The 25,531-nt window shown below is 35.1% G+C and overlaps 2 long non-coding RNA genes across 2 annotated transcripts in view; both read left to right on the top strand.

Moving 5' to 3' along the window:
• LOC115837526 overlaps nucleotides 1–8,483 on the top strand; it is a 50,823-nt gene extending 42,340 nt beyond the window's left edge. The window contains exon 5 of the long non-coding RNA XR_004032538.1: nucleotides 8,428–8,483. This is a non-coding gene — a long non-coding RNA (uncharacterized LOC115837526). The remainder of the gene's footprint in view (nucleotides 1–8,427) is intronic.
• A 1,825-nt stretch (nucleotides 8,484–10,308) lies between these two features.
• LOC101178165 overlaps nucleotides 10,309–25,531 on the top strand; it is a 30,285-nt gene continuing 15,062 nt past the window's right edge. The window contains exons 1-4 of the long non-coding RNA XR_179143.3: nucleotides 10,309–10,364; nucleotides 10,643–10,749; nucleotides 14,351–14,424; nucleotides 24,438–24,666. This is a non-coding gene — a long non-coding RNA (uncharacterized LOC101178165). The remainder of the gene's footprint in view (nucleotides 10,365–10,642; nucleotides 10,750–14,350; nucleotides 14,425–24,437; nucleotides 24,667–25,531) is intronic.

Below are 25,531 nucleotides of genomic sequence, written 5' to 3'. Positions count from 1 at the left end.
AATGGTAAAGACCTATGGACTCAGAGGCCAGCCTAGTAAACATGAGTGTTTGAAATAAAAAAAGATAAAAACAAATTAAACTTTATTAAAGTTCATACTGACATTACTACTTATAATTGCTTCATAACAGAAGATAAGAAGATAATACACATTATTCTTTAACAAGTTTGTTTAAAAAAGAAATCTTTTCTTATTAAGTAATCAATAAATTACATTCTTCTTAAGACATGCCCTACAGATAAGTACTACGATTCTTCTTATTTTAGTACTTGAGACACAAGATGTCCTTTTATATATGCTTACACTTTTAAAGCTTAGCTAATATAAGTGTAAAAGTCTTCTTCCTTAAATAGCAAAAGGTAGTACAAATAAGGAATTCTACTTGGGCTTTTGTGGATATAAGAATTATCAAATAGAAAAAACATTATTTCATTATCAAAATAATTCACAGACATTTAAGACCTCAGTTTTACCTGGGTGATTTACAGTTCAACTATAGAAAAGCAACAGTAACACTCTGTCTGTAAGAACGCATGTACCACAGAAAGGGGTTTGGTTGTTCTCTGCTTTCTCTCCAGTGTATACAAACATACTTTGTATGTTTCTGTTGAATGGATTAATCCAAGATTTATGTTTGCCAAATGCGATGCTAGGCAATACGGAATAGTGAGAGAGATATATATATATACATCTATAGCTATATCTTTATCTATATCTATCTATTATCTATCATCTATCTATCTATCTATTTATCTATCATCTATCTAGTTTACCATCAAGGAGCTCATATTCTAGTAATGAGGATGTATAACAAGGAGCTTATATTCTAGTAATGAGAATGTGTAACTGGTGGAAGGGGGCAACAAATTGAAGCAAGAGATGGTAAGTGGTTTGAAAGAAAATTTTTTAATTTAACAAGAAGAGAAGTGTCAAAGATGGGTGGGGAAGCATATTAAAAAATAGTTTGGTGAAGGAAGTTCTCTCCTTTAATAAACGCAACATCTGAGCAGAAAGATCTGGAGGAAGAGAGGGTAGTCCCCATCAGCTTGCTCAGGAAGGAGCCTTCCAAGTAGAAACAGTGACACATTGGACAGGCTCTGATGTACAGGTGCATTTAGCAGGTTCCACAAATAACAAGGAGCCTGCGTGACTGGATCCAGTGAGAGGAAATGAGTCAGAGATGGAGAGAGGGCTTTTTTGGCCTCAGTAATAATTTTTTTATTCTGAATGAGATGGGAAGCCATTAGAGGTTTTTGAACAGAGAACAGAGATGATCTGACAAAAGTAGTAATACTATCTGATTTAGTTTTTGTGGGGCCTCAATTTCCAGGTATGTTAATTTTAGAATTCAGGTTTTTAAAAATACTTAACAATCTTACTTTTGAAAACATCAAGAAATTTATTACAATCTAACCACATTGCTTAGACTTGGGTCCCTTTTAGAGCCTTGGGAATGAACTGTTAGGAAAAGAACCTAGAAGTTCAAGCTTCGTTAGTTTCACAATAAATCTGCCTCTGAATCTCACTAGTTCTAACAGGTTCACTCTCTTGAAGTTTTAAGAATAATTTGTAGGGGTCAGAGGTGTCAAGGGTAGAAGCAAGAAATTCCATTTGGAAACCATTACAATAATTAGGCAAGAAATGATGGTGGCTCAAGCCAGATGAACATGGTAGCAGTGGATGTGATGAGAAGTGGATGGATGCTGAATATATATGAAAGGTAGAGATGAGAGGATTTGCTGATGGATTGACTGTAGAATATGGAGGAAGGGAATGTCAAGGATGACAGTGAGGTTTGGGCCTGAGTAATTAGAAAATGTACAGAGTGGCCAGATTGTGATAGATCTGCAGGACCCTGGGATGGAATCTTAACGAACAGGCAAAGAATCCAATTTTTAAAAAGATGTTTGTTTGTGTGGCATGGAGGAAACAAAAAAACTGAATTAAAACATGTTCTTGCCTCCCTACCACCCTTTTTTCATTTTAGTGTCCCCATCCCCTTCATTTAAGATGGAAATCTTATTTAAAACTAAAATGCTGATGATGTCTCTCTTCCAATTATTAATTGAGAAAGAAACTCATATTCTTTTTTTTCTATGCCTTGTATTTGGAGAAACACTGCTGCCCACTGCAGTGGCCAGCACTGTCTGGTCAATATTTGTTGGTGCACAATAGACTATAGGAATTTCAAGCCTATACACCAGAAGGTAGATATTAACAATCTAGGAATCACTGAGGCAAGTGCTGATTGTGACAGCCATGCATCACTCTGCATATTAATCTGTCACTGTTTCCCAGGAACAGGAGATTTCTTTCTCTTTTTTTTTTCTTTTCAAGAGGATGTCTTTGAAAGCCCCCCCAGTTTTCTAAGAGTTATTTCCACGATGGCATTTGTTTCAGTCGGAATAAAGAAGCCACTTCTCAGGCCTTCAGAAGTGTTCATTGCACTCTCTGGTAGGTCCAAAGCTACATCCAACTTTATATGTTATTCTTTAATAACAACTCTTCATCTCATAAGAGTGAAACACAGAAAGGCTCACTAGTATCGATAACCAGGTAATTGTACCATCAGGAGCTCTCTGTTTTACGTGAGACTCTGGCTTTGAGAATACTTGATAGTTAGCAAATTTGCTTTTGCTAGAAAAAAATCAAAGCGATTCATAAAATTAAATTTGGAGGAGTCATGCAGAGAGGCCAATGAGGTTTTGATTCCGTTTTCCTTCTCTCAGGTATATTAGCAAAGATTGTTCATGAAGAGTGAACACTTGAACCTAAAAGGAAATTTAACATAAAACTGTCTTAGGTGCAAAGCCACAATGGCTGAATAATATCTAGTGAAGTCATAAGTCTTTTAATGTAGTTTTCTTTATTAAGAAGAATAGAATATCTTCCCCAAGAATGTAGGTCTGTCTTGAATACTTTATTTTGTGGTGCATTTAGGTCACACCAGAAATTACTGTTTTATTCTAAAAATGAAAACCAAATGAATCTCAGCTGGCCATTTGTATAAGAAGAAAACAAAGCATCATTGTTTTATCCTTTTAATGGAGAGCTCCCCACCATCAATTTGTCTGCCGACTAGATGAAGTTGTTTATTACTTGTAAGCTTCTGAGAGCAGATAAGTAAAAGTAAGATTTGATAACTCAGCTTTATGTCTACCAATCTACCTTGGCTGGACAGAGGAAAATGGAGTTTTATAGGATTTTCCATGGGCTGCTACTGACTGGAGTCACTTAGGAGTACATTCTGACCTGTAATAATTTATGAAATTTATTGCTACTTAAGTTTGTCTGGACAATTTTTGGCTGTTAGAAGGGTAAATAATTTATTTGAAGATGATAGCAAGGTCATATTAAATACTTCATCAGAAGAAAAGCAGTTGCAATTACATCATGCTCTCTGACCAAATGGCACACTCGTGTCAGTGAGGCAGAGGGCTCTTCCAGAGTGGGGCTGCAGAACTGCAGCAGATTAGTGTAAGTGATGCAATTTGAGTTGAGTGGACCAAGTTATGCCATTAACCAGATGATATCAATGACAGCCTTCCTCTGATGGTCAGCATTAGCTTGAAATTGTCTGTTGGGAGAAATTAGACTTGCCCTGAATCACAATTCAGCCTACCCGGTTGACATTGCTTAGGCTAAACTTGCAATGTGTATGGTGAAGAACAAAGCCTGGAAGGGAATGAAGAAAAAACCCATAGCAAACTGTTGGAAGTTTCCTTCTGACAGGCCGAAAACCAACTGAGAATCAGAATCAAGGTTTCTGTCAGCTTGGAGGTGAGGCAGGAACTGCTTCGGAGATTGTGAGCAAAATGGGGTACTAGCCTCTTTATAATGGTAAGTGGAAAGCCGTAGTTAGGGAGGCAGGTGCAGTCTTTAGCAGCCCCCCAGACCCCCAAACAATTATAAGCTGATTTCAGCAAATGTTGTTGATGGTAGGCTTTATTTGTTTTGAAGATAGCTACATCTTTTGACATATCTTAAATCATGAGAAGACTTTATGTCCTAGCACATTTTTTTTTTTGTACTTCAGTAGTTCCCTAATGCAGCTCTAGATACGAAAACACTTATGGCTCAGTAAAAGCAAGATTTACTTTTAGTAATAAGGTGCAGATTATTCTCCTGATTCATAGACACAATTTCATATGTTCTGTTTGAACTTTTTACTTTTATTAAAGTTATATGCTAAGTTATAATTTTCATCATATTAATCATAACCCTTTCTTACACTGCACTTAATATAACATCACATATCTTGAAGAGTAAAATCCCAGAAACTACAAAAATCACGTAATTTGAATCTAACTTCACTATTATATTATATTGACAGTATATCAAGCATAAGTTTTAGTTTAAAATCAGTAAAGTTCTGTCTTTAACTTCTAGAAATAATTTATTAGTGATTAAAACAAATGTTTTTACATCTGATCAAGAAATATAGCCACAAATAATTGGTTAATCCTGCTTGAAACTATACTGTTACTTAATATGTATAATTAAATTCATATGCATTTAAATTCATTTGTTAAGCAAGCATTTGTTGAGTTTCTATTATGTGCTTGGCACTCTGCTTAGGCATTGAAGCATTATATATATATGTGTGTGTGAGTTTATATATATACATATATACAAATATATACATATATACATATACATATATACATATATATACACATATACATATATACATATATACACACACACACACACAATAATCACTCCAAGAATATACAGTTTATTATAGGGCTATAAGATATGAGCATAATTAATTTCAAGGCAATGTAGAAAGTGACATCTTTTAAGCAAGTAGTGGTAAATTGAAATGAAAATCCAGGAGAGAATTTTGCAATGAGGAAAAGCTTCACAGGAGATGTAACTTTGAGTTGGACTTTGAAGGCTGGATAAAAGCAAATCCATTCCAGGCAAAGGAACAACATGAGCAAAGGCACAGGGGTGGGATATTACACAAAACAGGGGAACTCAGGCTGACTCTATTACTTGACTTCTGTTCTTTAAAAGCACTCTTTCTGGTCAAGCGTGGTAGCTCATGCCTGTAATCTCAGCACTTTGGGAGGCCGAGGCAGGTGGATCACTTGAGCCCAGGAGTTTGAGACCAGCCTAGGCAACGTGATGAGATCCCATCTCTATCAATCAAAACAAGCAAGCAAGCAAACAAACAAAAGGAAACACACTCTTCCTTCCTTTCACAGTTCTTACAAAATTAGAATAAAGATGGCTTGTATCTCATCCACTGGCTCTTAGTTGGGTTAAGTTGGTCAAATCAGAGATAACTGGGTTCAGAATTACTAAGGATATTTTTGCATATGCATTTAATATGCAATAAAAGGCTTTCTTTGACATTAACATTTTGCATAACAAGAACTACCACCAACAACAACAAATGCCATTTGTGTAACAAATTAGAAAAAATAAATTGAAGCTATGAGCATTTGTATTCCCACGAAGAAGGCAAAAGTGACCAATGATAAAAATCCATAAAGACAAGTTAGTGATATAAAATGTGAGCAATAACTAGATAGCATCCAATTAAAATATGTTTAAAAGCCAAAGGGAAATCTGACTACCTAAGATGAGGGAATGGAGTTAATTGCTTCACCAGCCAGATCTCATCGAAGAGTCTCAAAGAAAGTTGTTTGTGTAACATCAGTATAATGCAGAGCATTAAATGTTAATAGGGTTCACATCATTGCTTTTGCTTATCAAAAAATGTCCTGAATTAGAGACAAAGTTGATAGGTATGTCTGTCCATAATATCCTCGCTTAAATTAGAAAATCTGATTTTAAATTTCTCTCCCATTTATGTTATTGCTTTCCTCTTACACATCCCTTTCTGCTCCTCTGTCTCACCTCCCTCTCCTCGAATATCCAAACTTCTAGGTCTTCACTATCACAGAGGAAATTAGGTAAAGGACTATATCACAACTGTTGCATTTTGCTTGTGTAATAATAACTGTCCAAACACAGAGATATATTGGTATTTTTTGAACGTTAACCTTTAATGAAGCAGCTATTTATCTATAGATAGTCCTCACAGGTATGCCTTGCCCATTTGATGGCTGAGGCCAATCTTCCTAATGGGTGGCAATAATTTTTAGAATGACTGTTGAGCACAGGTAAAATACGAATCAAGTAGAGTTTTTCTTCAACATCATCTGCAAGGAAAATTCTGTATGTCCCATAAGAAAAAGGCACTATTGGTCCTACACCTTATTCCTTTGAAGCTTTCCCCAATAATAGCTTTCTCTAGGAAAACACAAATGAGAGTTATTTCAACTCCACAAGTGCATCATCTCATTGGGTTTAAATCTTCCAAGTATGAAAATCTTTCCCTTGGAGTAGTTTCTGAATGACATCAGCAGCCTACAAGGGTAGAATTGCCCCAGCAGAGATGATAACAGCATCATTGTTACTGATGATGACACACTGTCCCAGCCCCTGTGCAGTTGGAGCTGTCACTCCTGTTTCAATTCAACGATCTTTTGATAAAATACTTGTGTCATTCCTATGGGTATTTCAACTTTTTTTTTTTTTTTAATTGAGACAGAGTCTCATTCTGTCACCCAGGCTGGAGTGCAATGGTGCGATCTCAGCTCATTGCAACCTATGCTGCTCAGGCTCAAGTGATTCTTGTGCCTCAGCCTCCCGAGTAGCTGGGACTACAGGCGCATGCCACCATGCCTGGCTAATTTTTTTTGCATTTTTATTAGAGACAGGGTTTCACCATGTTGGCCAGTCTGGTCTCCAACTCCTGACCGCAGGTGATCTACCCGCCTCAGCCTCCCAAAGTGCTGAGATTACAGGCGTGAGCCACCGTGCCTGGCCTCAACAACTTTCAAATTAAAGTTTTGGCATTAGGCTTAGTCAGAATGTGTAGAACACTTATTTTATATATGATTAAAAAGAAGTAAAATAGGAAGGGAATGGAGCTGACGCGGTATCAGGCAATTGTGTCCTTGTTCACAGTGAAAACCTAGGTTCTCATCGCCACTTATTAGCTGCTGACAATCGGTAAGCAGGGCTGCTGTGAGGATTAAATTAGATAATGCACATTAGAAATTAACATATCTAGCACATAGTAGGCATTCAATAAATGAAGCTTTATTGCAATGTTCTTTTACATTTTGTAAATTGTGTGTGTGTGTGTATATATATACACACACACACAAGACTGAACTGAGAAACAGAACCAATAGCATAGATATAGACAGAAATATATACAGATACAAATAGATATAGATAGAGAAATAGATAATCTATATCTATTTATATCTATCTATATCTTTCTCTCAATCTGTATCTATCCTATTGGCTCTGGAGAACCAAGGTTTCTCTGGAGAATCTTAACTAATATATCTATGGACTCTATAGGGGTTTATGGACCCTTCTCCCTCAACCCCACTTGAAATCCTCTGGAGAAGAGATTTTGAAAATAACTTGATTTCATTGCTTCAATGAATGTAAAACTTTGCATCTCTCACAGAATGATTTTATCATTCTTGTAGTGGTGGCTTAGCAGGAGCTAGAAGCCCATTCAATGTTAAAGTACAAAGTAAACACTTCCTGTAGATACTGAAATAAATGTTTTCCATTTTACTCTAATTCAGTTCTGGGGTAGTTAGAAAGTCAATGATGCTCCTGGAAGAATTTCATGACAAGCATCAAAATCCCTTGACTCGCTGGTTTGGAAAAGTTTTTCTGGGTGCAGCCACCTAAGGTCCATGGCTGTCAGGAGAATTAGTGTGCTAACTTTAACCATCTCAGATATGTACTTGAGAAGGTTTTGCCAAGTCTTGGAAGGAAGTCTAGGTAAAGGAAATATAAAAACGAACTATTTCTCATCAGGCACACACATTTTAAGAATTGTCTGAATTTTTTATTATTTTAATGTGTTATGTGGCTTTCTATAGATATCAGGAAGAAATATTTATAAATCCTTAGAAGCAACTTTGCATGAGAATTTCTAAAAGCTTCAATAATAAAGGAATAGAAAGAACTTAAAAGTTGGGAATTAACTATAGATAAAATTGCTGAACATTCACACCTACAAGTTACCATTTCCCATCATATTTGAGCAAATAATTGGCAAGAACCACACAATCTCCAGCACAGGGATTTTACTCAGAAGGAACTGTTGTCACCACCCAGGTAAATGATAAATAAATGACTTATTGGAAGACTTATTGAAAGACGATTTTTACAGTTCTTTGGAAGGACTGTTCTACTGAAACTCATTATGCAGAAAAGAGCAGTCTTACAAACAGCGCTTTGGTCAAAGAGAAGAGAATCTGTCCCATATGCACCGTCTTTCACTCATTGTCTATCATTGCCCCTGACTTACTTCATGACCAGTTTGTGACAGTTTCTTATCTTCAAAGTGGAGATAATACTTGTCTTTTCTCACAGGAACATTGTGAAGATAAATGAGATAAATCATTTGAAGTGCTTTGGGCTCCACTGATGGTAAGTGCTATGTTATTTCAAAGCATTATTATTTACTTCACAAGTGACTTGTCACCATTCCTAATCTGTGTAAAGCACTTTGAATTCCTTAGAGAAAAAGTTGATATTGGGTGAAATTTTAATACAAGTGGATAAATATGCACCACATACAATCTGTTCTGATAGAGGCCCCATTTCTATTGTAAGGAGAAAATAACACACGTTGTAGCACACTAGATAAGAAGAAATGTCAGGAAATACTTGGGCTTTTCAACTAGCTTTCTCATGAACCCTCCCAAACTAGCCCGAGAAACGGACTTATATTAGTGACACATTACATTAATGTGAATACTTGGCCTAAATCACACTGGTCCTTAAAACTTCCCATCTTATCTTACTATTCTATATAAAAATAATTGACTTGTCAAACAATTACTGAGCATTTACTATTTATTTGCCACTGGACTAGATTCTGGAGATACAAAAATGGCCAAAGTAAGAAGAAGACAATGAAATTACATATAAAGAAAAGTAGAACATGGTAATCTAATTGGTTAAATTAGAAACACCAGTGTGACATTAGGACCTTAAAATAATATATTATTTAAAGCTTGGCACTACTGAAGCTCTCCAATAGTAGAAATAGCAGTAGTATTAGAACTTCACCCATTTCCAATTTTCAGGAAACCCCTAGGATAAAGATTTTAGTCTCTCATACTGCTTTCCACTACAGAAAATCAGGACTGTTTGGTTTTCTGTGTAGCTAATTCCACACCTTACATCAGGAGAAAAATAGAATGGGCCTGGAAATTTTACTTTTGCCACAAGAATACTTTCAAGGGTAACAGAGGCAGTTATAAAGAATAAAAACAAAATCTAAAGAAGTTCCCGGGCCAGGCATGGTGGCTCATGCCTATAATCCCAGCACTTTGGGGGTCCTAGGCGGGCTGATCACTTGAGGTCAGGAGTTCGAGACCAGCTTGGCCAACACGGTGAAACCCTGTCTTTACTAAAAATACAAAACTTAGTTGAGTGTGGTGGTGCACACCTGTAGTCCCAGCTACTTGGGGAGGCTGAGGCAGGAGAATCACTTGAGCCCGGGAGGTGGAGGTTGCACTAAACTAAGATGGTGCCATGGCACTCCAGCCTGGGTGACAGAGTGAAACTCCATCTCAAAATAAAATATAATAAATAAATAAATAGTAAAGAAGTTCCAGATAGCCATGTTGAAATAGTTTGACCATGTAGTAAAAATCATAGCAATAATACAGTTAATTGGAACACATTAGATTTATAAAAAACCAAAAATTCTTATTGATATTCAGATTTGATATACGTTTCATTTAATCCAGTCCTTCAACCTTTATTTATTAAGCGTCTACTATGGGCAGTCACTAGAGCTGGCATTCTAGTGGAGGGAAAAAATGAATAAATAAGCAAAATCTTGTATCTCAACGATGCTGAGTACTACAGAAAGAAATAAATGAGGAAGGTGGGCAATAAATGCCAGGGAGAAGCTGTGAAGGAGAGAAAGAGAACCAGGAGTTTCTTTGGGAAAAGGATAGTACAAAGAATAAAGAATGTTGGAGATGAGGTCAGATATTTCCAGGAAATAGTATTGTGTAGAGGTTTTGTTTCTTGTTGTTGTTTGTTTGTTTTGCCACTGGAGAGAGTTTGGCTTTTCCCTGGGTGAAATAAACAGCCATTTGCAGCTATGGGGACGATGGATTGCAGGTGGGGCAACAGTAGAAGTGAGATCACCATGTGAGAGTCCACTGCAATAATCTAGGAGAGAAATCATGTGAGCTTGAGAAGGAATCAGACTCTGCATATATTTCCAAGTTAACATGAACAAGATTTTCTGAAAGACTGCTACGGAGTCTGAGAAAAAAGTGTCAAAGGTAGTGCCAAAATTGTCACTTAAAGAACTGCAGGAATGGAGTTGGCATTTACAGAATTTGGAAGAGAAGCAGGTTTAGTGATAAAGACCAGAAGCACAGAGCTAAGCATATTAAATGTGAGTTGTCTATTAGGCATTCAAGAGGACACAGAGTGGGCAGTGGCTATATGAGGCTAGAGTTCTGGGAAGGCTGGGCTGATGACAGAAATGTATTAGTCATTAACACTTATGTGTGTGTGTACACATATGCACATGAACACTGGATATGTGAATGCACAGATTGAGGACATGAGGAGGAAAGAACTGACAGAGAAGATGAAGAAAGGTGATCAGGAAGAGCCATCAAAGTGTTATCCTGGAATTCAAGTGAAGACAGTGTTTCAAAGGTAATTAAAATAAAAAAGAAGGTTGAAAAATGGTAAGAGGTATATAGTTTTTACAGATGTTAATAAACTTGGTATATCGTCTGGGATTTTTACATTTATTCTATCCTGGTTTACCAAGTTTATCTGGGTAAACTCAAGTCATTCTGGAAAATGTAGCCACATACCAAGAATAGGAAGGAATGGTGAACAGCGATAGTCACTCATAAGAACCATATTGAAACCAGCTCCAGCTATTTATAACATATGTGGCTACACATAAAATCTCAGTGGGAAATTTCAAAATTTCGATCAGTTAGTCAAAGAACTAACGATGAGAGTTAGAGTGCAGCTTCACTCCTTTATTTCCTAGGAGATGAAAATACTGGATGGATCTTTTGAATTACAATAAAAATAATAATGAATAGGTAATAATATTGAACCAGTTTACTGCATTGCAAAGACAATTCAATGTGTTAAGTATTGCAGGCTATTTAAAACTTGATTTATTGGAAAGATAACAATTTATGGAAATAAAAATGCATGTGAGAAAGAGGGGGTATTAGAATATACAACAAGGAAAACATAATTGTTGAAAAGGGCTCAGCCAAATTATATGACACTGTGGTTTAATTCCCTTGTACTGGGGGCTGAGAGAAGATCTTCAGTAACTGTTTGATAACCTTGATTCTGTAACATCTGCTGTTCTGAGAATAGGGGAATCTAGAAAGATCAATAACATTCCAGAATGAAATCAATATAATACTTTCTGAAACCACAGGAAAATATCAAAATAAGCATTAAAGTAATTTGAGAATGTACAAAATCTGGTATAGAAATAAGGAATAATTAAAGTAAGTCTATGGAGTTGATTCTTTTAGACTAGAAGTTAAATGTAAATGTTATAAATTTTGTATTATTGCATTTGTGTATACCTTTATTGTTTAAATTGTTTAGAAATTTATAACTGCCATGTACATTATTTGAGAGAAATTAGTCAAAGTAACTGATATTTGAATGTTTAAAAAAATGAGTTTTCGTAGTTTTATCTTTTAGATGTGAGTTTCAATATATTGAACATTAAATGACAAAGGGAACACTCATATTTTCCTTCCCTGTAAAACCTCCTTGAATACTGAATAATTAAAGACAGTTCAGTATTCAAGGATCTAAGTGCAGGATTATAGAGACAGGCACATCAACATATTTATAAGGCCATGTGGTATGTAATAACTGAGACATGCATTAGGGAAGCAGTCCTCAAACTTTTTTTAAATCCCAGGAACCTTTTAAATGCTAAAAAATTATTGAGGACATACATGTGTTAAAAGTATCAATATTTACTCTATGAAAAATTTAAAATGAGGTATTTCAAAATATTTATTAATTTATTTTAAAATACAATAAACCTTTTACATGTTAACATAACATTCTTCTGTGAAATATAATTAGATTTTCCAAAACACAAATCTTAGAAGAATGGCATTGTTTTAAATTTTTGCAAATCTACTAAGATCCATCTTAGCAGAAGATACATGGATTTTCATATCTACTTCTATTTTTAATTTATTGTAATATGTTGTTTGGGTTGTTACATATGATAAATATATCACTTCCCATAAGTATATATTTGGTAAAGAAAGAGAATTTCAATAGCCTTTTAAGGTAATTATTTTAAACTACACCAAAATTCAAGTAGTTTCTAAAATGTTAGTATTAAAGGGAACTCTAAAACAATATTAATAAATTTTCATATTATACACAACTAATTGATATATCTCACATATTGGATGGACCTTTTAGCCATGAATAATTATATACATTATAATTGATCATTTAAAAGATATTGGTTCACTGAGTTATATAAATCCTATCAATGTTGATAAATGTTATTATATAATATCAAGCTCACAACGACTGATAAAAGCTTTCCAAAATTCTAATTTTCTCTTAAATATTCAAATTTTGTCATAACAACAAAGACTATTAGCTGTTTTTCTTGAAGTAGCAGCCTAACTTCATTTATTTTCAGGAAAATGTGTGCCAAATAACCAATGTCAACACAGTGAACCAGGCACATATCATCTTACTATCAATCAGTACAAAAATAATTAGAATTTGTGGAGCCCCTAAAAAGGACTTAAGAACCCCCCAAAATCTGTTAATCACTTATGACAACTATTGCATTAGGCTGCTATGGGAATAGAGAGCTGGTACATCCACCCCAACTTGGATATTGGGGATGAGTGTTGCAGAAGACTTCTAAGAGAAAAGACATCTGAGCTGAGTCTAAAGAATAATTTCTGTTTAGCTGACAGAAAACATAGTGCTGTAGTATCAAATCAAGGCAAAACTGAAAGTGAAAGATAAAGTTTGGCTGAATCAAAGAAGGAGAAATATGCCATATTAAGGATTTTAGATTTTATCCTTTGGTCAAGAGACTGTTAGCTTTAAGGAGAAGAGCAGAATTGTTAGATGTCCATTTTAGAAAGATCATCTATATGAAGCATAGCTTTCAGGAGAACTAAATTGGAGGCAGAGAGGCAAGGTGTAGAGCACATTTCCTCTCCTGCTCCTACTTCTTTATTTAGTAATTACCAAAATACAAAATAACAAACGTGCAACACAAACGTTTGCTATGTAAAATAAAATAAAATAAAATAAAATATAAAACAATATAGAAAGGCAAAGCTAACCACCCTGTCTTTCTTCACTTTCATCACCTTCAGGTAACCAATGTTAGAGCCTGGTGTGTATCTTTCAGAGGATAGTTTCTTTGTGATTGTGAAGGATAGTTTCTTTGTGATTGTGAGTAGCTTAGCTGTTGAGCAAGCCATTGGATACAAGACTCAGCTTACAGAAAGGTCAATCCTGGACGGGTAGGATGTCATCAGCATATGAGGCATGGTTAAAACCATGAATGTGGATGAGATCCTCCCGGAGGATCACAGAAAGAGGTCAGCGCACTGTGACCTGACTTACGGGGATTACTATATGGAAGCTGCATACAAAGATCAGAGGTCCAGCAGGGAAAGGGGGGACAATGAGTTTTGGGTGGAAATTCTGACAACACAGGATTAAAATACTGAGGATGTGCCTTTACGTCGAGAAAGTGCTGAATAAACATCCTGAAGGAGGTTGGTGGATTTTAATAAAAATTAAAAAGGGAGTCTTTATTAGACTATAATAACTCTCCTGTGTTTTTCTGCATATTATTTACATATAATGCAACTCATCTTCAGTCAGGACTTCAGGGACACTTGTGCCAGTAGACCAGTACCCAGAGAAATAAGTGAAGAACAGAGTTTACTGTAAGTTTAAATATTAAACAAATGGACAGATATTTGTATGTTCTACCAAAAAAAAGATTACTTATTGATTCATTTCTAAAATATTAAAGAAAGTACAAGTTTTTCCAGGAAATATTAGAAAAAGAAAAACATTGAGAAAGTAGTAACTTCAGTTTGTGAAGGGGTAAGAAAATCTCCAAGAAAAAAAAAAAAAGAGTTTGGAAGATAAAAAGGAGAAGGACATTGTGACTTTTTCATGGCTAACCTGCCAAAATATACATAACATCAAAAAGTGTTGCAATTACAAATGCTGCTTTTTCTTGTTTTTATTCAAGTGGAAATGAACAGTGTCCTGTAACCCTCAGAGTGAGACTAGAGTCAGAATGCAGGCTTTTCTCATTTGAAATCTGTAAGTACTTACTATTGTTACAATGGGTGGACAACAATTTGGGTGTTTCCCCATGTAATAATTTGTATTCTTCACAACATGTCTGATACAATTAAATATTTCTAATATCTATATGTCAGATACTATACTAGATACTGAGGATATTCAGATAATTTAAATACTGTTTTTCCCTTAAAGAATTCACATTCTCTCTAATTAAACCTCTATCTAAGCCACTAACAATAATACACTATGATAAATATGGTATAGAAATAGCCTTTTAAAAAGTCTAACAAAACTACTTCTACCATATCTTCTTAAAGTTAGGAAAGTTTTAAGCCTTTAATCTTTTCTCTATTTCCCAAGATGAGGCCTATGACAAGAAAAAACAATCTTTTTACAGTTGATCTAAATATCTCCTATATAGGAAGTATTATACAATTTGAACCCAATTATCCAAAGATAAAAAGTATAATTCACTACTCTATGTCCTTATGTATGAGATGGGATCATTTCAGTTCATTTAGTCAAATTTGGTGACATATATAGAGGGGTACTTAAGCGTTAAGTGCTTGAATAGAGTTATCTGTTGTGGGCTGATCCCATAGGCTGCCTTTATTTGAAATGCTAATTATCTTAAAGCAGATTTTTAAGTTTTTCTGTAAACATTGTTATGTTTTAGAAACATGGTTTGAGCCGTAGTTTATTGAAATCCATGTAGTGATGAACTATTTAATGGTGAAATACTATTTCTGTTAAGATGTACTCTTTTCCACAGAAATCTACTAGGTCTAACAAACTGAGGCTTTTCTTCTTCAGTGATAATTTTTCCAATGGAGCTCAGAGTGTAGCAACACATCAGACTGTATTAGTCCATTCTCATGCTGCTAACAAACACATACCTGAGACTGGGTAATCCCTTAAAGGAAAGAGGTTTAATTGACTCACAGTTCCCCATGGCTGGGGAGGCCTTGGGAAACTACAATCATGGTGGAAGGGGAAGCAAACATGTCGTTCTTCACATGGCAGCAGCAAGGAGAAGAATGAGCGAAAGGCAGAAAAGCCCCTTATAAAACCATCAGATCTTGTGAGAACTCATTCACTATCACAAGAACAGCAGCACGGGGGTAACCACCCCCATGATTCAATTACCTCCCACCTGGTCCCTCCTGTGACATGTGGGGATTATGGGAACTATAATTCAAGATGAGATTTGGGTGGGGACACAGCCAAACCATATCAGACTGTGTTTGATTGAAGCAAAGGCTGGATACCTTGGCATTAACTCTGTTCCAAGAGTAATAGGACCAATTGGGTGGCTAAAAATTCAACTTAGGCAGAAATCTACCAGAATTTAGGAATAGAATTTTCCCTACATGAGGTTTAGTTACTTAAAAACATTTGTAGCCTTTTGTTTTTTTCATTTCCTCATCCAAATAAAAGTGCTAAGACATTTTCAGAATGGCACAGGCTTTGTGATCATGGTACAAAAAAAGTATGTTCAAAAATATATGTGCTGTTACATTTGCTTATTTACTTCAGTCTGGAAAAAAATAAATGACTTTGGGAACTACTAATCGATGTCTCTCCTGATCAGTGGTGTCAGACCCATAGGTAAAGTAACTTCAACAACTTAAATACATATCTTTGTACATACATATTAATTATTTTTTAAATGTCTCTTGAGTTCTTTCTTCTTTTTCTTTTTTTTTTTATGTGAACATTCACTTTGAAGAAAACAGGTGAGAAATAACATGGGGACTTAAGAAGGAAAGTCACAGCAGAGAAGTAGCCAAATAGGGGGACTTGGGACAAAGAATGACTTTACCTGTAATGTGATAAAACTCTAAAAATGGGAGTGAGAATAATGAATGGGATGTCACAATTTTTTTTTTTTTTTTTTGGAGACAGAGTCTCACTCTGTCGCCCAGGCTGGAGTGCAGTGGCACCATCTCGGCTCACTGCAAGCTCCATCTCCTGGGTTCACATCATTTTCCTGCCTCAGCCTCCCGAGTAGCTGGGACTACAGGTGCCTGCCACCACGCCCGGCTAATTTTTTTGTATTTTTAGTAGAGATGGGGTTTCACCGTGTTAGCCAGGATGGTCTCGATCTCCTGACCTCGTGATCTGCCTGCTTTGGCCTCCCAAAGTGCTGAGATTACCGGCGTGAACCACCACGCCCAGCCAGGATGTTATAATTTTTTAAGAATGGAGAGGTAAGACAAATACATAGCCCTCTGAAAAATAAAGCAATCTGTCTTCTCTTACAACACAGTAAACTAAACTAGAAATAATAACAGAGAGATAGCTTGAAAACCCCAAATATTTAAACAACACACATCTAAACATGAGTCAAGAGAAACTTTAAAAGTATTTTGAACAAAATTAAAATGAAATTACAGCTCAACAAAACTGGTGGGAGGCAGCAAAAAGAGTGTTCAGGGCAAATTTATAGCATTGAATGCTTATTATAAGAAAATAAGAAAGATCTAAAATTAATAACCTAAATATCTACTTTAGGAAATTAGGAAAAGATGAGCCAATTGAATACAAAGTAAATAGAAGAAAAGAAAGAATAAAAATCAGAGCAAAAATCAATAAAATTGAAAACAGGAAATCAATAAAGAATATCAATAAAATCAAGGGCTGGGACTTTGAAAAGATTAAGTTAAAAAAATTTTAGGCAGGCTAAGAAAAAAAAAAGAGGATACAAATTACTAATACCAAAAATGAAAGAGAGGACATTACTACAGATTCAATGGACATTAAAAGGATTATAAAAGAATAATATCGTAAACTCTATGACCACAACTTTGATAGCTTAGATGATCTAAATAGACTGATATCTATAAAATAAGTTGAATCTAAAGTCAGTAACTTTTCAAAACAGAAAGCATTAGGCCCAAAATGGGTTCACTGGTAAATTCTATCAAACAAGGAGGAAAGTATACCAATCCTCTAATATCTCTTTCAGAAGATAGAAGCAGAGGGAATATTTCCTAACTTATTCTCTGAATCTAGCATTACCTTAATATTAAAGGCTAATAAAGACATTACAAGAAAGGAAAACCACAGACCAGTCTCTCTCATGAACATAGATTCAAATATCTTCAACAAAATATTAGGAAGTCAAGTCCAGCAATGTAGAAAGAGGAATTATATACCATGATCAAGTGAAATTTAGCCCAGATATTCAAGGCTGGTTTAATAATTAATCAATATAATCTATCACATCAACAGGCTAAAGAAAGAAAATCATATAAGCATATTAATATGCAGAAAAAGCATTTAAAAAAATTCAACACCTCTTCATGATAAAAATCCTCAGCAAACTAGGTATAGAGGAGAATTTTTTCAACTTGATTTAAAAAAGCAACCTACAGCTAACACCACACTTAATGATGAAAAACTAAAAACTTTCCAACTAAGATCAGAAAAAAGGCAAGGATGTTTCCTACTATGATTCAAATGTGTCTCCCAAATATCTTGTGTTAAAACTTAATCCCCAAATTTATGTGTTGATTGGAATTAGGGCCTTTGGTAGGTAATTAGGATTAGATATGGTCATCAGGATGGGGCCCACATGATGGAACTGGTGGCTTTATAAGAAGAGAAAGAGAGACCTAATTTGTCACACATGCTCTTGCCTTCTTGCCATGTGATAACTTCCACCGTGTTATGAAGCAGAAAGAAGGTTCCTATGAGAAGCTGAGCACATGCTGGCACTGTGCTCTTGAATTTTCCAGCCTCCAGAACTGTAAGCCAAAATAAACTTTTTTCCTTTATAAACTACCCAGCCTGAGGTATTCTGCTATAGCAACAAAAAATGGACCAGGTATCCCTTCCCACCACTACTATTCAAGATTTTACCAAAAGTTCTAGCAGATGTAATAAGATAAGAAAAGAAAATAAAAAGTATACATACTGGGAAGAAAGAAACAAAACTGTCTTTGTTCACAGATGCATGGTTTTCTGTGTAGAAAATATGAAAGAGTGGACAAAAAAATTTCTGAAACTAGTAAGTCATTATAGCAAAGTTGCAAGGTACAAGGTTAATATGCAAAAGTTGATCTCTTTCTAATATACAAGCAATGAACAAGTGAAATTTGAAATAAAAATACACATTTATATTAGCACCCCAAAATAAAATATTTAGGTAAAAATCTAAGAAAAGTACAAGATCTTTATGAGAAAAACTACAAATCTCTATTGAAATAAATCAAAGAAAAACTAAATGAATGGAGATACATTCTATAGCCACGACTTGAAAGAATCAATATTGTCAGGACGTCAGTTTTTTCCAACTTGATGTACAGGTTCAATGCAATCACAATCAAAATAACAGCAAGTTATTTTGTGGATATCAACAAAATGATTCTGAAGTTAATAAGGAGAAACAAAAGACCTAGAATAGCCAACACTATATTGAAGGATAAAGTCAGAGGACTGACACTACCAACTTCTAGACATACCATAAAACTATACAATCAAGACAGTGTGGTGTTGGCAAATAAACAGGCAAATAGATCAATTGAAAAGAATAAAGAGCCCAGAAAAAACCCCACATAAATATAATTAATCTTTTATAAAAACGAATATAATGGACAAAAGATAATCTGTTTAACAAATGGTGCTGGGACAACTGGACATCCACATGCAGAAAAAAAAAAAAAAAAGAATCTATAGAGACAGGGTTACAACCATAGCAAAACTTAACTCAAAATACCATAAACCTAGATAAATAAATAAATAACTAAATAAGTAATAAGCCTAAATGTAATATATATATATATATATATATATACACACACACACATATAAAACTCCTAAAAGAAAACACAAGAGAAAATCTAGATGACCTTGGGCACAGTAATGACTTTTTAGATGCATCACCAAAAATAAAGTCCATAAAAGACATAATTGATGAGCTGGATTTCACTGTTAAAAACTTCTGCTCTATGAAAGACACTGTCAAGAATAGGAAAAGACAAACCAAAGACTTGGAGTGAATATTTGTAGAAGACATATCTGATAGAAAACTGATATTCCAAATATACAAAGAACTCTTACGATTCAAATGTAAGAAAACAACTTGATTTAAAAATATGCAAAAGACATGAATGGACACATCACCAGAGAAGATATAATGATGACAAAAGTATATGAAAAGATGCCCAAAATCATTTTTCATTAAGGAAATGCAAATTAAAATAATAATGAGATATCGTTGCACACCTATTAGCGTGGTAAAAATTCAGAATACCAACAACAAATCCTGGTGAAGATGTGGAGCAATGTGAACTCTCATTCTTTGCTTGAGAAATGCAAAATGGTATAGCCACTTTGGAACACAGTTCGTCAGTTTTTTACGAAACTAAACACACACCTACCATAAAATGAAACAAGCCAACCAGATTGGTGTTTATTCTCAAGCTGTCCACTTGGGGCAGGGCAAGTGGGTCACAACCCTCTTTATTAACAAGTAGTTATTTTTGTTGTGACCCAACAGAATACCTTATAATATTCTGTTATTCTAATTTTTCAGAAGGTATTGAAGAAATTGAGAGATTGTGCTAAACTTGATAGAAGGCAGAACAACCTTGATTTAGCTAGGATTTGAATTTTCATGTGTGGCTTTTTCAAAAGATTTTTAACTTGGCTTTTCTAGTAAGCCTGTGGAAAGGGTCACTTAGTGCTTAGTGAACATCCCCTTATTCTTTCAGGTGATTCCTGCTTTGCCTATCCTCAGAGTGTGGTCAAAAGGCAAACTTTCCCACTTGCCTTTTCTTTAGCAGCTTTGTTAAAGGTGTCAGTGCTGAGAGTTGCTTATTTTTGGAGTGAGTGTTAATGATTTTATATTTTTCCTGTATACACTGTTCCAGCAGTGAGCAGACTCTTAACAAATCTCCAAAATAAACTCATTTACCAAGTCTTTCTCGTATTTGTCATTTTGAAAGATTGAATAAACATCAGTAAAAGAAGCAATCCAAGTTCTCATGCCAAATATGTATATGTCCAAGACCAGGATTTCTTCATGTCTGAATGTGGATATAGAGCCTAGAGTACTAGGTATTTTAAATTTTCATTTTAACTTATTTTTGTTTCTCCTCCTTCACATGCTCCAGTTTGGATGGGCCTTAAAGGTAGGGCTGCTTGCCGCTATTCGAAGATCTGCTCTAGCAGACTGAAGGCTGGGCTATGTTCTATTTTATTTGGAAGAAGACTTGATTTCATAGCAGAGAATTACTAATTGTGGCTCAGAGAATCCTTTCCAGATGGCTGTAGGTTGGTCCAAAACACAAAAGGACCCAATTGGTCTAAAGCCTGGATGACAGTCCCAGAGAGAATTGGATAAAGGTTGGAGGGAATTATTTCTGTTCTGGATCTGCATCTATAGTATCTGTAGAATGAGGCTAAACTGAGCAAGAGGAGAGGAGAACAGAATGCATCTTTGGTTTCCTCTCCCTTTTTTCCACCCATATTTTAAGGGAAAGCAATGTAAGGATTTGGAAACTTTTTTTTTTTCCATGTAACTTTTATTAGTTGATAAAGTTACATGGTGGATCACCTAGTTCAATGTGTTTTCTCTATTACCCTCTCCTCATCTATGTCATCTACGTGCTTTTCCATAATTCCTCCGTCTCCCCACTTATCAGACTCTAGTTTCTCTTTCTTTGTATGCAACTGAAACAATCTGAGACCAGACAAGCACTATTACTATGTCAAGTGGCAGGGCAGTGCCTCAAAAAGTTGTGGAGAGTCACCAAACTGAAAGGTATGACCCTCCTAAAGATATTCAAATTCTAATGTGAATTTATTGATAGTAGACAAATCAGAGGGTCAGGTTCCATCTACTGGTCATCTCTTTGCAACTGTTGCTCTGTGTTATTCATATCTCCTCTAATTGTCCCCTTCCACCTTTCTAAAAAATTGTACAAGATAAGGGTGAAGTTTATAATCTTAAAATTCTGGCTCTACTACTTACTTTGTGAATTGGGCAAATTAATCTCTCTGTGACTCAGTTTTCTCATCTAAAAAATGGGGTGATAATGATATTAACCCATTGAGTTGTTTTGAAGAATACATGAAGGAATACCGATAAAGCTCTGAGTAGCACCTAGAACACAAATGTACTATGTAATTGTTTTTAAAATAAATATTTCATTTTTTTATGGACAAGAAGTCTGCTGAAATCTTTTCCTGAATTTCACTTCTCAGCTCACCTGTCTTCCCCTCCCCCACTTCTGTGTTCCTAAGTGAAAGGCATACAAGGAATCAACATATGCAAGGAAACAAGGTGCAGATTACCATTTGACTAGGCTAGTGCTGATTTCCCAAAGATCAGCTATTTGCATGAAGCTTGCTGCTTAGGTTTGAGGCCTAAAGAATTTCATCACTACCCTTATGGCCACATTTGAATCCTGTTGTCTTATCACCAGATTCAGATGTTAGGGCTTGGAAGAGACCTAGCATTATCTTTGTATTGTCACGTATTTTCATAAAATTTGCAAAAGTGCAAATGCTTTAGCTACAATCAATCTTTTTCCTTACTGACTCTCCACATTGCTTACCCTCTACCCCAAACTCACTTACCTACGCATAAGGAGGCATTAATGTCTCCGTGGGAATGTATTGTGATTAGAATAGGAAGATTGAAGGAACATTTAGTTTGGATTTGTGGAGATACATTTATGAGACGTGTAGTCACTTCCTTGTATAGTTCAATTGTTGTTAACTGTCCCACAGTAGAAATGGTTTCTAACAATGTTTCAAATGCTTTTCAATTCAAAAATGTTTAATGTTTTTTTAATTAACAAATAAAATCATATTTTTTAAATCATGTACAACATGATGTTTTGAAGTATACATACACTGTGGAATGGTTAAGTTGAACAATTCAAATTTTATATGCTTGCAAGAGTATTTAAGAGTAATCACCACACAAGAATATCTCAATGCCCTGAAATCTTGCAGCTCTTTTATGAAAATATTTGAAAAAAATTTTTCAAAAATTGACAATCATAAAAATGTGTATGACATTAAAATAAATGAATATCTTTATAATATATGTAAAGAGGTTTTCAAAAGATGTGTGACTCCTCTGTGTTTTTTTTGTTCTAAGACCAATCTAATTATGATAAAATACTACAGTATTTACATCGTTGCTCAAATTGTATCACATCGCATTGAGTTGCCATGTCTCCTCAGTGTCCTCTGGTGTGTTACAGTTTCTTAGCGTTTCCTTGTTTTTCATGACCTTGATAGTTTTGAGGGGTATCAGTCAGGTATTTTGTAAATTGTCCTTGAGTTTTTATTTATCCACTGTTTTTCTCATGATTAGACTGGGGTTATGAGTTTTTAGAAGACTACCACAGAGGTGAAGTGCCCTACTCCTCTCATTGTATTAGCAGGCACTTCATGTGCACATAAGATCACTGATTCACCTTTATCAGGTTGAGGTAGTAGTGCTTGCCAGGTCTCTTCACTGTAATTGTATTCTTTTTTCTCATCCATTCACTATTCTTTGGGAGTAAGTCACTAAGTCTAGCCCATTCTTGGAAGAAGGGGTAGGGAAGACTAAATTTCATCTCTTAGAGAGCTCATTTGGGATAACTAAGCTTCATTATTTGCAATTTTTGAATAAAGATGATTTGTCATCATTTACTTATATCCAAATAGACTTGTAATATTTATTTTATATTACATTATTTATTTTTTGTTGAAATTGTGCCAGTTTTTGCCATTGGGAATTCTTTCAACTGGCTTCTGTGTCCCTTTGACACATCTCTATCTTTTGTTTTTGTTTTTTTTTTCCCCACTTTCTTACTTCCTGCCATTGTAAGATATTCCAGGAGGTTCATTTTGTATTTTTCTTGCCCTAACCCTAGAATTAACCATTTCTTCAAAGAGCCTTGGTTTACTTGGGTAAAATGGTGTTTAGAAACCAAGATCTAGGTGCTGTCTGTGCTCACTGCCACTGGGTTATCATTGCTTCTAGGACCTCTCAACCAACACAACTATTATGTATACTAACTTAGGTGTACATGCATATCTTTAGTATATATATATATATATACACACACACACACACACACACTATACAGTATATTATGTATATAGTACATACATTTATATATACTAATTTATGTGTACATGAATGTCTATGCTTGTTTCTGTATCTATCCATTTGTATCTATAGTAAGCTAAAAATAAGTTCACACAGACGTCTCCAACTCTGATCCACTACCATGGAGTTTATTTTACCCTTCCCCTCTTGCTTATCTATAACTTTATTCTCCAACAGTGAGAAAGGTGACACCCAATATCCATCTTCCTTTTACTTATTTATCCAATCCCTATATATATATTAGCCTTTCAGAAGGGCTAACATGTACCTCCATGAGAAAAATAAATGAAAACGAAAACAGAGTACAGTGTTTATGTAACAGGGTCTTATTCTGTCACCCAGGCTGGAGTACAGTGGCACAATCATGGCTCACTTCAGCCCCAGGCTCAACTGATTCTTCCACCTCAGCCTTCCAAGTATCTAAAAATACAGATGCGCACCACACCTGGCTAATTTTTATATTTTTTTGTAGAGACGAGGTTTCACCCTGTTGCCAGGCTTATCTCCAACTCCTGGGCTCAACCTATTTCCTCACCTCAGCCACCCAAAATGCTGGGAATACAGGCGTGAACCATCACACCAGGTCTAAAGTTCCTTTTTTGTCCTTGACTCTACAGTTTCTCTATTTTCATTTATAATTTACATTTAAAGTTTAGCTTTACAGTCAAAACATTGTTTTCCAAAGTTACGCAGGTCAGCTCTCTTTACCTCCATCTCATTCAGTGCAAATATATCATATATTTGTTAACAGTTTAATTAATTTGCCCTTCCACATGCTGGTTGATGTTTTAGTTTTCTTAGTTTACATGCGTTAAAGTTTACTCTTTTTGACGTACAGCTCAATGAGTTTTGACAAATGCATAGAGTCATGTATCATCACCCAGTTCTACTATTTCTTTTAACTCAGCAAGGTAAGTCCAGGTCCTTACCTCCACCTAAAAGTTCTGCCATCAAGGGACATCTGCTCATTATATTCTGTCCACACATCAAATGACTTCAATGTGACTCCTGGATGTTCTCCAAAGAGCTGAAAGGAAATAAATATTGTTTCTTTATCACCAAATGCTTCAACTGCAGAGTGGTTGTGCTACCAAGGCCTGAAACTTTGGAAAAACCTGCATAACACAAAATATTAAGTGCATCTCTGAGGTAATTTTATGAGTATAATATAAAAGAAGAAAGTAAGGACTTATCTTTCAAGCACACAGTTGATGCAGTGTGCATTTGTTCCACCTTTATTTTCTCGATTTTCCTATTGTATGTATAACATGTTTACCAGATTGGCATCAATAACGTATTTCAAATTGTTTCTATAATTATAATTTAGGCTCCATCATTTTTAGCTATTTTAACTATCAGTGTTGCAAATTCAAAAGAATTCCACTTTATAAAAGCATTAGTAGGCTGTCTCATTATGATCTGTATAAATCATTTAAATATATTAGTAGTATTATCTTGGCCAATTCTCTTAGTATATAATTCTTTTGTTAATTCAGCATATTTTCCCACTAATAATACTTTTCTAATTGTTTAATTTTGTCTTGCCTTCTATAACATGTTTTGAATCTGAATAATTATCACCTTTCATTTAATTTGTTCCCTTAGAGATACAGAATACATGGTTGTAACACCTTATAAATCTCTTATTAAATTGATAAAGTTTACTCTTTCCTGGCTTTTTATGGAGATTAACAGAAGATCCTTGAAAACATTTTCTAAAAGCTGGCCTGGAACACAAAGCCCTCAGGTCTCCACATTAAAGTGTTTTGCTTTGCATTCAAGGTTGTCAACATGATGTGTGGGCTTCTGCTTTTGCAATTATTTTAAATGTAGTTATTAAGTTCCTTTGGGAAATTGTTCTCCAGCTCTTGCATTTTCTTACATACCCCTTCTTTTATTTAGCCAAGATGCTAAAAGTGTGCTTCTTTTGAGAAATATACTTGCTTTTCATTAAAAAACGAAGAAAGATAGGGGTGCATGGAGGCTACAAGAAGATAAAAC

This window comes from Nomascus leucogenys, chromosome 12 (assembly GCF_006542625.1).
Source record: "Nomascus leucogenys isolate Asia chromosome 12, Asia_NLE_v1, whole genome shotgun sequence".
Taxonomy (NCBI): Eukaryota; Metazoa; Chordata; class Mammalia; order Primates; family Hylobatidae; genus Nomascus; species Nomascus leucogenys.
Note: the sequence above shows the minus strand (reverse complement) of the source record. Positions and strands in the feature narration are given on the sequence as shown.